Source organism: Sinohyriopsis cumingii, chromosome 7, assembly GCF_028554795.1.
Source record: "Sinohyriopsis cumingii isolate HCF-2022 chromosome 7, ASM2855479v2, whole genome shotgun sequence".
NCBI lineage: Eukaryota > Metazoa > Mollusca > Bivalvia > Unionida > Unionidae > Sinohyriopsis > Sinohyriopsis cumingii.
Window position 1 is genome coordinate 3,954,875 of NC_142967.1, and position 12,655 is coordinate 3,967,529.

General features: G+C 34.7%; 1 long non-coding RNA gene across 1 annotated transcript; it reads right to left on the reverse strand.

Moving 5' to 3' along the window:
- Nucleotides 1–3,771: 3,771 nt before the first annotated feature.
- On the reverse strand, nucleotides 3,772–7,650 carry LOC149794662 (uncharacterized). Its single transcript, XR_016422051.1, has 2 exons — nucleotides 7,496–7,650; nucleotides 3,772–4,634 (listed from the first exon to the last, which is right to left on the reverse strand). It is a non-coding gene; the product is annotated as an uncharacterized LOC149794662 (long non-coding RNA).
- Nucleotides 7,651–12,655: the final 5,005 nt, after the last annotated feature.

Here is a 12,655-nt window from a genome sequence, read left to right on the forward strand (position 1 = left end):
CTGTAGACTGCGTTAAAATCCGTGACAGTTCCGCAATTTAGTAGTATTTGTCTGTTATATTAATGAATTAAAAATTCGTTGTCCTCGCTAAATCTGATTTCGTTTTCAATACGTCAGTGTTATTATGAACTAGTTCCCTTGCTCAAAGTTATTTACAGACATCAATACAATATATGCAAACGTATCTACACCAAAACACATAATATGAGCTACAGATAATGGTTTGGAAATAAATCCAGGGTATATACATGTAGCCTGTAGGCAGCAAAGAGTCTGCCAATGGGAGTGGTTACTCCCTAATATTGTTGATGCGAATCTCTGGGATTACTTATGGTGAGAGGTTACTGCCTAACCGCAGCTGTCGGAATGGCTTCAATTGTCACTGGCATGTTATATCTGCAATTGGATTATTTTATGTTTTATGTTATTGCTAGATACCTTACTAATGTTTCTAAAACTCAGATTGAAGCATCATTAGGATAGTTATATTTGCAAAGGAAGATAAACAAACATTGATCCGAAAACTGCTACAGCTTCTGCAATATTACTTGTTTTAAATACCTTTTTAAAGAAACGTAATAGAGTAAAATCAATTAATCAATAAAATCAATAAAATCAGCAAAGAAACAAACGAAAATACGGATGAAAATAATAGTAGCTAAAAGGATGCAAAGGATGGGGAACGCTTTCGTCTTTATTCACGTTTGTTCCAGTTCTAGGTACTTAAGAGGATTTGACGGCAACCATTAACGTCAACCACCCCTTGCGATAAAAAGGATACACAACTCGTGTTCGTGAAGCAGGTAATACCGTCCATAAAAACGATCAAATTAGATTGTTTATAACAGTGACAATTACAACGGCTTCATCAACTCGAAATCAGATTAAAGAAGCTATTTGTTTGGTCGATCTCTGTGACATGCTTTATTTGAGGGACAAACTTTGACTCAGTTTTTTCTACATAAATACGTTGCAGTTAATGTTGATCTAAACTACTGTCAACGCATTCATAAGTCAAGATGGAAATCGAAGAGTACTTCCAACTGTGTGTGCTACACGCCTGCAGTTAAATGTCATCCCCTAACAGACAGCTGTCACGTGACCAAAGATTTAGATACCATCCATCGCTCTTCTACACCAGAAAACACAATCACATACAGAGTATGGATACTGGAAAATATCTATATTAGTGAACGAGTACATTAGTGAGCAATTATGCACTTGTATTTCTGTTTTGTATTTATCTTTTTTATATGTTGTTTATAAGCTTGAAAAATGCACATCCAACCGCATTTCGGTTTCGGACTGTATTCTTCTCTTCGAATCGTCGATAACAGGATTAAGCCAAAAGTCACCTATATTTAACTAAGAACTGTATGAAAGATGTGGCCAAGTTTGAATTATGTACTCCTTCAAAAGCCGTTCTTGACATCGGATTTATGCGCCAGTGCAATGCCATGAAGTAGATAGATACCGCAGGTACAGGTTCGCAGACGGGTGGTTCGGGTGTGTTCTACAAAGTGTGACAACACTTTAGTGGCATAGAAGAATCCAGAGACATGATCGGCTCGGTTGCATCGACAATATGATGCATATAAACCTCTTTTTGATTGCCCGACTCCGTCGGGCAATAAGTGGTCTGCTTATTTACACTGATCCAAATTTCAGTATTTTGTCTCAAGTCTCATTCAAAATTGTAAATGGGGGGCCCGAGTGGCCGAGTGGTCTAAAGCACTCTCCGTTACGGATCATTGCCATTTAATCTCTGTCTGCGTGGGTTCGAGTCTCGGATTCGGCCAATGTGGGTATGTGAGAAAGCTTGCCAGTAGCTTCTCGTGGGTCGGTGGTTCTTTCTGGGGTTTTCTCGGATTCTTCCTCCACCATTAATAATGGCCGCCATGTATAGCTTATCGTGTGCTAAAAAATGGCGTTAAACCCTACAACAACAACAACAAAATCGTAAATCCACGGTTCATCACCTTTGAAGATTTATTAAACTGACGGTTTATTAAAACGTGTCAAATCACTCTTTTCGTAATTTGCGAGTATCATTATCCCCTTTGGCTATTCACCCGGAGTCACTTTTTCATTAGCCGTCAACAAATGGTGGACAAACCTTCCGAAGTTTTCAATGATTATTCACTTTAAAACGGATGACAAATGAATCCGATTATAAAATAAATATTTTTCACACTGTATCGAGAATCTTTATCATTTGCTATCCTTCACGGAAGCCACTTCGCGCTGTCAGTTGCAGACAGCGGTATTCCAAACTTGAGATTAGTTCTCATCTTTAGAACAGTAAAACAACCGAAAATGAGTTACATCCGTAAATTTTATCCAAGTTAGCCTTCATATCGGATGGCGAGTTCTTTAAGTAGACGAATTTTTCACCTCCAACAACGGCAATGTGAGGTCACTCATTACCAACGCTACGTTACACGAATATAAATGTAGGTGGCACGTGCACCTGTAAATTTACCCTACAGAACATTATTTTCTCTGTGGTGTTGTGGATTTAATGCCATTTCAGCACACAATAGGCCATATATGGCGTCTATTTTCCTATCGAGTGGCATTAGATTTATTGACTGACAAAAGGAAACAGAAACGTTTCAGCAAGATATTCAAAGTTTTATAAAAAAAATATTCCTTATATAGGAACTTGAGAATACGTAAATAATTCATACCTGGCAACCGCTTGTGGTCTTGGTCTTAGTCTTAGGTATCGTTTACAAGAGGTGCTAAATTATGTTCATTTACCTGAAGTAAACATACATTAAATAAAAAAAGCAAAAATTGTCGTTTTCCCTATTTAAACAAGGGTAAATACTGTTGGACGCTATACTTTCATTTGGGTTCCATTCAAGGAGTATACTTATTTGGAAATTGAACATGGACTTCCTCATGATTGCAAATTAATAAAAAAAATCCTGATGTAAGCAAATTAATCATAAACTCCTAATTTAAAATATTCTGAGTGAGATAGATTTAAAATACAGGGGCAAGCAAAACTGAAATTGGTTTACTCTCCTCTCTCGAGCAATATTCGGAGCATTGATTTGTTCATCCAACCTTTGCCAGTCCATTAGTATCTAGACAGTTTTAATGCATAGTCTCTGTGCATTTTAAGCACGGAACAAAGCAGCGATAAATGTACTAGGACAGAAACAAACAGTTCAAAGTAGATTTTGGTATGAGTGAGACCAACTTGCCAGCACAATAAAATGCGCATAAGGAACATTGTTTCCTGGACACAAATGCAGAGGTTGTGAATATTCTAATCAACAGAAACCGGATTTAATTTGGATGAATACAGGTATTCATAAATATTCTCTCTTTCAGTCTGTATCTAAAATTACAAAAATAAACATAGCTTTCGTTTATGATAAAAACGTTTTGGATACACCATATGAGAAAACAAATTCTTTATAATGATTAATGTTCTTGAAAAGTGGAAGTACACTGTACCTGAGTTTCTACAACTAATATAAATTGTTTTACTTTTTTATCGCGTAGGTTGGCATACAAATTTAAAGTAAAAGGCTCCACCGTTTATTCAAAATTAATCATTAAAAGTAATTCTTCCATCAGAACGAAAGCTAGCACAATTTGCACGAGTAATGTGCAATCATCACAAAGATATTTGCCGACATATAATCGCTTTATATTTGTTATTTGTCTCTCTGTTTTGTCTGATTTACTGATACAACACCTGTTCAGTTACGTAATTTTGTATGTAAACATGTCATTTAGATAATAAACAACCTGTCATTAGAATAATTTATTTCTGTTTTCTAAATTAAGCAATTACAGTAAAACTGATTTACAACATATTTAGTTTTCAAATGAAAAGAAGAGAAATTTACGAAACCTCCAGAAATAGTACTCGCAAGCTACCGTATTGCATCAGATTGGTTCTATTATGGTACACATTGGCGCAACGTTATACTTAGCTCTGGAATAGTTTGTGATTATCAGTGCAAGGCGTGTTCTTCTTGAGTTTTCATTATAACGTTATCTTCACAATCACTGCAATAATTGCATCCAAGATAGATACAGTCGTTTCCTTGTTTCTTCCTATGTACGAGTTTTCAAGATTACACTAAACAGACTGAACTTGGTAACACACGAATTCGTTTGCCGATGCAGAACGTTGAAAACGAATACAATTTTGTAATTAAGTGTTGGTAGTGATCACCAAAGTTTATTTTAAAAGGAAACTTTGGAATGAAAACATTTCACGAATGACTAGTCCCAATGCCATTCTCAACAAAATTTATATTTCCTTCGTGATGACAATGTAAAAAAAAAATCTAAAACTATTATTAAATTTAGTGGATTTGTCACTCTTTAAAACTGCATGTCAATCTCATATACGTTTAATAGGTAAATCAAATGAGAGTATTTATGAGATACAAAAATTTAAAGTTCCTCCACATTGCCTGTATTTACAATATCTTTTGTTGAACGTTCGCAGTTAGTGCTCGACAAAGATGGATGTTTCGTCTGCAGTTTGTAGCCTTATTATCGACCCGAGTCTGCTAGGAAAGTCTGACTGATATCGTAGAACTATATTCATCCGCTGTTCAGATGCAGGTAAAATGTTAGACTTTAATAAGACATATCCGCACCTGGAAATGTAATAAAAAACATATATTACATGATAAGATGCAACAATAAACGTTTACAAAATACGATTTCGAAATAAATGCAAAAATGAGATAACTGCTGTCTTAAATTACACATGCAATCATATCGATATAAATTGTTTATTATTAAAATTTAAGCAGAAATATCATTAAGCCAGACTGTGGAAGATCCACGTGACAAGTCAGGTGTTGCAAATGTCTATGCAGATGACCTTAATCGTAAAATCCCGACCTTCATAATGAATAGCAAGGGACGTGTAAAACGAAGATAAACTCAGCTAAAACAATGATATTAAACTTATTAATGAAGTGGAAGAAAATACATCCGAGTCGTCGTGTGTCCTTAATGGCCCAATAAGTCATAAAATATGACCAGTTTCAGATGTGATAAAAATGATTTATTTCAAAATAAATAAAAGTGGGAAATGGGAGATAATCTACATTTTGTTTTGTTGAGTAAATGACAGCAGGCCTATGATTATTTATTTATTTATTTATTTATTTATCTATTTATTTTGAAAATATGTGTATCAGCCAAAGGTAGAGTGATAAATAATATATATTGTTTTTTCATTTATTATTCGTTATCTAAAGAACGAAACGACATTTAGAAGTGGGGAGGAAAACTTAGAGTGGATAACTGTTAGGAACATATAACTGGCTGTTGATTGGCGGAGGCAAGGATTCATAACCTTAACATTAAAAAGACAAAATTATATTTTTAGAATGCCTCTAATGGAACGTAGAGAATTATTACGTTTGTGTATTCGTTATAGACTGCAAACAATATGGATCACTAACTCATTCAGGACTAAAGAGGTGTAACATTTATTTCAAAATACTAGTTTCACTTGACTGAGCAAGGCATATTTTTCACGACTTGGTTTATTAGGGGACCTTTCCTCAAGGTAAAAATCGTTCTGCAATGTATGCTTATATTTATTTTATACCGATTTTACTCCCATACTGTCAGAACCAAATTGGTTCTCGATGTCAAATTTCTTGACCTACCCAAAAGAGATCTAACCAACATCCAAATGCAATGATACAGATACTATTTTCTTATATTCGTTCTTCACACTCAGTTTATTTTGTATTCTTGTTTATACAATTTCCACGGTTGGTCGAGATATTTACTCACATGTATCTTTTATACCGTTTTTTATCTTAACACAGACACAAACAATGAGAATAATCTATCCAAACTTATTTTGGACCCATATTTATATTTTCAAATCATTCTGTTTGTTAACTAATTAAACATATCTCGTGTTTCATCAGTCTATTGTATATAAGGAGATGATTCACTCGCGTTCATCTTTAAGTGATGAATACAATAAAAATGTTTCGGAAATTAAACAGCACAAAATGTGTCGCCAAAACGACTGACATTATTGTATCTCATACCTTTTAAGTTTTTTTGTAAACTTATCAATTCTTTTCTTTGTAATGTATGATGGGTATAGACTCCTCTTCTAAACACGGCTAGGACTCTTCTGTTATAGTTGTGGATGAGGTTTAGCTGTCTAAACCATGTATTGTTCAAGAAAATGATAATCTATTCATAAATCTCAAAAAGTGCTCATGCTTTTGCAACCCACGGTACCACTCCACACAGAGTATTTTGTTTAAGTTTTAACAAGTAAAGAATAAAAACATCAAAAGAGCTTCGACTAAGAAGATATTTTGGTAAAGATTACTGCAAATAAGTAATACATAATTTAGGTCACATGCTATATGTAGCTTGAAACTATATAGGTTGTAGTGAAGACTTTTGTCTCATAAGAGAAATGCGATAATGAAGTATGAACCATCATTATAAGTGGACAATTAAAGAGAAGGAACTTGGTTAGATGGAGGAAAGAAATGTGATGTGAGTTCGGACAATACGATATGTAGAAAGAAAATAGTGCATACTTTATCGATGGTGTTGACAAATATACCTGATATCCCCCACCTATCATTAAAATCCCCGAAAAAGTGCCGTCATCTGTAGTGGCTGTGCGGAGTTTTCCCCATGGGAAATATTCTTTAGTGGCTGTATTAATTTTGCTACAGAGAATAGATTTTATGTCAGTTTCCAGCCGATCTCAACCCAACCCCAACCCTCATAGTTATAGATTTGGTGGCCTTGTGCCCAGTTTACACTAAGGTGAAGGTGAAATGCAATGAAAATTTCAGCAGTACCAACAACACAAAAATCCCACCAGGCGGCGCATCCTTTGCCTGGCGATCAAGGTCAATGGTCCCAACCCCACAGACCATCACTGATCAGCCCTATTTAATGGTGCAAAAATTTCATAGTTACTTTTCAGTTAATGTTTCATACAATCATGCTTTACTTATAGGCCTTTACCATTATCGTACATCCGGGTCATAAAAAAAATGAGCACTAACCATGAGCAGGATGGTACCTCAGTGACATAGATATTGATAATCTAAACTGTAAACAGTTCAAACATTATTTAAGAAGACAGAAGCAATTTGTGACAGGGAACAATCGCGAGTTGATATATAGAGGACTAATTCAACCTATGCAAACACCATGATATTACAAATTTAATAACTTTACATTTTTGAGTGTTCATGATCAAATCTATATTTATCAGTATGGATGCATCCTGGATGACAGCTGATGTTTAGCAGCGGAATGTGATGGACCTGTATATGTTTTAAACACGTGATTTGATTGTTCCAAACTCATGATTGTTAAAGTACTAAAATTCCATCATTAAATCAATGTCTCTATTTTCTCAGTTACAACTAGGATAAGCTCTCAAAATATTCTTTCTACTAAAATATAACTTTCATAGCCAATCCTCTATACTCAATTTTATACTCACCCATTTCCAGACTGGATAAATTTTTTCCATACCACTGGTACAGTGTGTTATAGAGCAAAAGGAATCTCAGAATTAAATCGTACAGATGGTGAAAAAATACTGTCTGAGGCTAACTAACTAGTTACTATACGTCAAGAAAACAGGCTGTTAACTCGTCTCTAGATAACAATACAATACGGACACATTTTAGTAATATATAGTAATATAATAGCGTAGTGTAGTGTTATTAACTTGCAATCGTTATCTAGCCCAAAAGTATGCCTGGTTCGGAATAGTATACCCACTATTATCAAATAGTAAACTGCATCATTCAGGTAACACCTGTCACAACAAAAACATTTATATTGCAAGAAGTAGAATAATTGGCAGTATTGTATTGTAGATAATTCGGCATGATCGTATTCGCAACAAAATTTACATGTTTAGAGGCTTTGACTTCATACCAGGTTACAGTCAAGTATCAAACTTGATTCGTGTCTTACGTGTATCCTCCATTTCTGTCTTTCCCCTTTCCGTTGGTCAGTGTGACCGCACATTTTATTATCAATCATAGGTCAAGAGACATCATTGCACTGCGTTATGTGTTTTACTTTGCTAATGATTATTCAGTGGAAATTCATCACCGATTTGGTGAGTATAGAAGCGATAACCTACTTTTCAAACAGACCCAACCGAAATATTAATGTAGGCGCATTAATTCGCGATTGGTGGAGCACAATTTGATATACCAACGGTATTGACATATGAAATTGCTTCATCCCAGCACTTTAAAAGCCATTTGATTTTAATGCACACGATATATATATATATATATATATATATATATATATATATATATATATATATATATATATATATATATATATATATAACTTGGCACATCCCATTTAGGGCGAAAAACACGTAAAAACGATTGCACATTTAACAAGGACAAAAGAACGATGTTTGTACATAATATAAGGTCAAAGACACATCATATGTAGAGTTTTGTATATTATCATGATAATTGTTATTTGTCTGGGAATGGTATACCTTGCTGATCACAGGTGAAGAGTTGTGACAAATCAATGTAGCTTTTCCAGGAATAATATTGTTACATATTCTTTCTCGTACATCCGAGTCACTCCCGTTTTGTTTCCTAATGTACCCTCTTAGGGAAATTTTATTATAGCATATTTGTGCTTCGAAGCGATGTCCACAAATTGAACTTTGTTATTAGCCGTCTTTAGATTGAACAACGCGAGACTACGCATTGTTCTACTACTAAGTCGGGTTATACGAATCCGGTTTATACCCAAGCATATGCGTATGTGTACATTTTCCGTCAGTTTTCGTTGCTAGGCTGCAACAGGGATGGTAACATTGTATTGGCTATCCGCTGATTTTAACATAGAAAAATGGCGGGTTTATCGTTGTAGTCGGTTAATCGAAGAGTCTTGAAACAAAAGTCTCGTCAGTGTGAATAGTAACTTTTCTTCTCGACTCGAAACCCCAACGGTAGGAACGGAAAACTGTTTTTCTTTTAAGACGGCGCTGTGTGTACGGTTTGCCACCGATACAATTGTGAAATGGCCGGAAACACTTTGTTGGCCAGATTTAGTCTACCTCCCCAATAAAAACCCTATCTAAGTATATCTGTCATCCAAACCGACCATCAGAATAAAAAAAAATCGTTGTGGGGAAAGATTTATCAGTCTAGTCTCACTACTAATCTAACTTATAAGTTAATGACTATAAAAATCACGTCGTGAATAACTGATTGCTGATACAAGAAATAAAAATAAACATATATAGGTGGTCTGACAGAATGTAATGATAACTGATGCAGGCAGCTGTGCTCTCGTGTATTTTCTTACCATTCTGCCTGATTACTGGTATGCAAAGCGCTCTAATAAACACCTTCAAGGCATTCTAATCTCAATATTGAAGACTCCACATATTTCGATTTCCCACCATATGACTTACAAAACAAAGGTACAATATATTTTATTCAGTGGTTAAAGAGTCCCGATTTAAAAAAAAATCTTTTATATTTGCTGTGATGGTTTTAACTGTTGATAATATTCAGGACATGTACATTTGGGTTTTTGGAATGACTGTATTTCTTCAGATATTAGACGCACCTAACCGTATGAGCCAGATGAGTGTGAATCAAATGACCAGGCGTAAACATGTCTTCGTTAGCTGGTAATAAGAATGGCAAACAATATAAGCTTATAATTTTGCATGGTGAATTTCCTCAAAAAGTACTTTCTTAGTTGTCAAAGTTAACAAGTTTTCTTTGGCACATATTATACAGTTACATACAGTTTTTATACTCTTTCAGAAATATAATGCTATTCCCGTATCGACTATGTTAATGTTGTTTAATCGGATAAACGACATAAAGCTATTTTCGAAAAGATCGATATAGTCGTACTAGAAATTCTGAAAAGCAATGTCTTTCGTAAGCCCGAATGTGTTACTGGAATGGAACAATTGCGTGATATGAGTTATTTGTATCAGCTAACAATGTGTATAGTATTATATCAGTACAATAGGACGGGATTTTCGCGGCATTAACCAAGATAGTAATCAAATTTAGATTCTGCCATACAGGGATCTATAGTGGATATATGCTGCCTGATTTATGTTCCCTACAATATGATATATAGGTCTACCTGATACAATCGCATAATAACAATGATATTAGTCTACAGGATTAGTCAGATGCGATAATACATTATTTTGAAATATGAATGAGTTTAAGATTCTGTCGAGAGGATACATACTGAAAACCAAATATAAACAAGTAGTACGTCCTCTCTTATTGGACCGCTCCAGTGGCCTAAGTGCATTGAGCGTCCGCCTAGGATGCGACCGTTCGCGGATGAAAACCCCGACCGAGTCATACCAAAGAATTATAAAATTGGCATAAGAGGTTAGTGTAAGGGCTGGTCGGCTTGGTGTCGGGATAATGTGACTGGACGGGACATGATGCTGTATGTATGCGGCGTGTTGCCCCAGTGCTAAACATCACTATAAACTGCCACACTGCAAACATCGTAGCGATATGACTGGAATTGTTTTAAAAATACACACGGTACTCATTGAATAGAAAAATGGGAACTAGTCTGGAAATGGATGAATATAAAATAGAATATATATATGGGTTTGGGTGGCCAGGATTGGTTGATAATTGAAGTCATTGTTTAGGAAAAAGAATTGTTTGAGAGCTTATCCTAGTTTGAACTGAAAACAATACAGACATTGTTTTCTTGATGGAATTTCAGTCCTTTAACAGTCTTGCGTTTGGAACGCTCATTACTAAAATTAGCCCCCGACTCTTTGGTGCGGAATTGAGCGCACATGTTACAAGCACATATAGGTCCAGAAGATGCTACAGCTCATATCCTTTCGTCTGCACAGAAACTGTCATCCAGGATTCATCTATACTGATAAATATCGGTTTGATCATGAGCATTCAGAAACTTAAAGTTACTAATTTTTTAGTATCATGTTGTTTGCATAGATTTACTATGGGAACTGAATTAGTACCGTGAGTCCTAAAGCTACATTATTGGGAATGGAATTATAATACACATATATTAGCTCAGTTTCGTCATTTCGGTCTCTAAAAGAGCATCAGCTCAATACATATTAAGGTGATATATTACTTTTATAATAATTCTTTTGTTGTTGTTGTTTTTTATTTCACTTTGTATTCGAGGGAAATAGAACTATTTGTTAAGTAAGCAAAACTTGTTGGTTTTGGATCTTTTCTGATATTCAGATTAAGACTATAATGTCGTAACAATATTTAATGTCAGGTTAATGAATACAGACTTAATTTCAGTTTGATGAGTCCAGATTTCACTCCAGGTTGATGACTCCAGATTTAATTTCAAATTGACGATATACACATATATACCCTGGTCATAGTAGTTTATCTGGGACACAAGGCAGCAATAACCTTCCACCACCTATGTCTGTCTTGAGCAATGGCTTATACCTCGCCCCAGGAAAGTACGATCTCTTCCCGCTCAGTCGTCACTGTCCTTTGCCAGGTTATCTTTGGTCATCCACATTTACGTTTACCATATTGTGTCCATCTGAGGGCTACACTGAGTATCCGTTCTTGGGGCCTCCTCATTGTGTGCCAGAGCCATTTGTTCATGTGCCTCTTCATCTCCAGGAACATACTATATCCAGTTTGTTCATACAGGTTCACAATGGAGATCTTGTTTGGTCAATAATATTGCAAATTTTATAGAAACAACTATTGTGACATGCATTAACTTTGCTCACTACTCTCCAACACTCGAAGCGGTACAACAGTATCTACTTTACGTTGCTGTTATGAAGTAAGGTCTTTGTTTTGAGACTATACTACTTTGAGTTCCATATAGGGAGGCATCTGCTGAAAGCACCTCTAGCTTTATTTAACCTCACCGTGATGACCTGGTCAAAGCATTATATATTAAGGTTTTCATATTTTCAAGTATTCAAAAATTTTCCAAAATGGTTTTGTCTTCTTTTAAGCATTCCAAATATGTTGTTTACCATTGCCACTCTTTTCACATCCACACGCTGTTAGAGAATCACGATTATCATTTTAAATTTGATATACCGACACAGCGTATATATTTATCTATATCAACTTTATAATCAAACAACTTTTTTAAAATAAAAGTTCTGATACAAATATTTCAAAATTGTCTACAGATTAAACCTTTAAAAATGTAACTTCCAAGTCCTTCTTAAATATTAGCTGTTAAAGTTTCGCTTTACACCTTGACATCTTTAAGAAATTTCATATATATATATATATATATATATATATATATATATATATATATATATATATATATATATATATATATTCATTTTGCACTCTGAAACCCTATAATATCTTTTTGCATTGCGTGAGTATCTGAGAACCATCGCATAAAATAATAGCAGTTTACACTTATTTCAGGCTTATATTTTCAAATTGTATTGAGTGAATTAACTGCTGATGTCGACAATTTATTTATTGGAACAGTACAATTGCCTTTAGTAATTATTGTTAACGTCACACATGAATATGAAAAACTCATTTCTTAATGGGAAATGTTCATTACAATGAAATAATTGTCCTAGGGCATGTCTAGATTTAGGAAATAAAATTCACCTTTATCT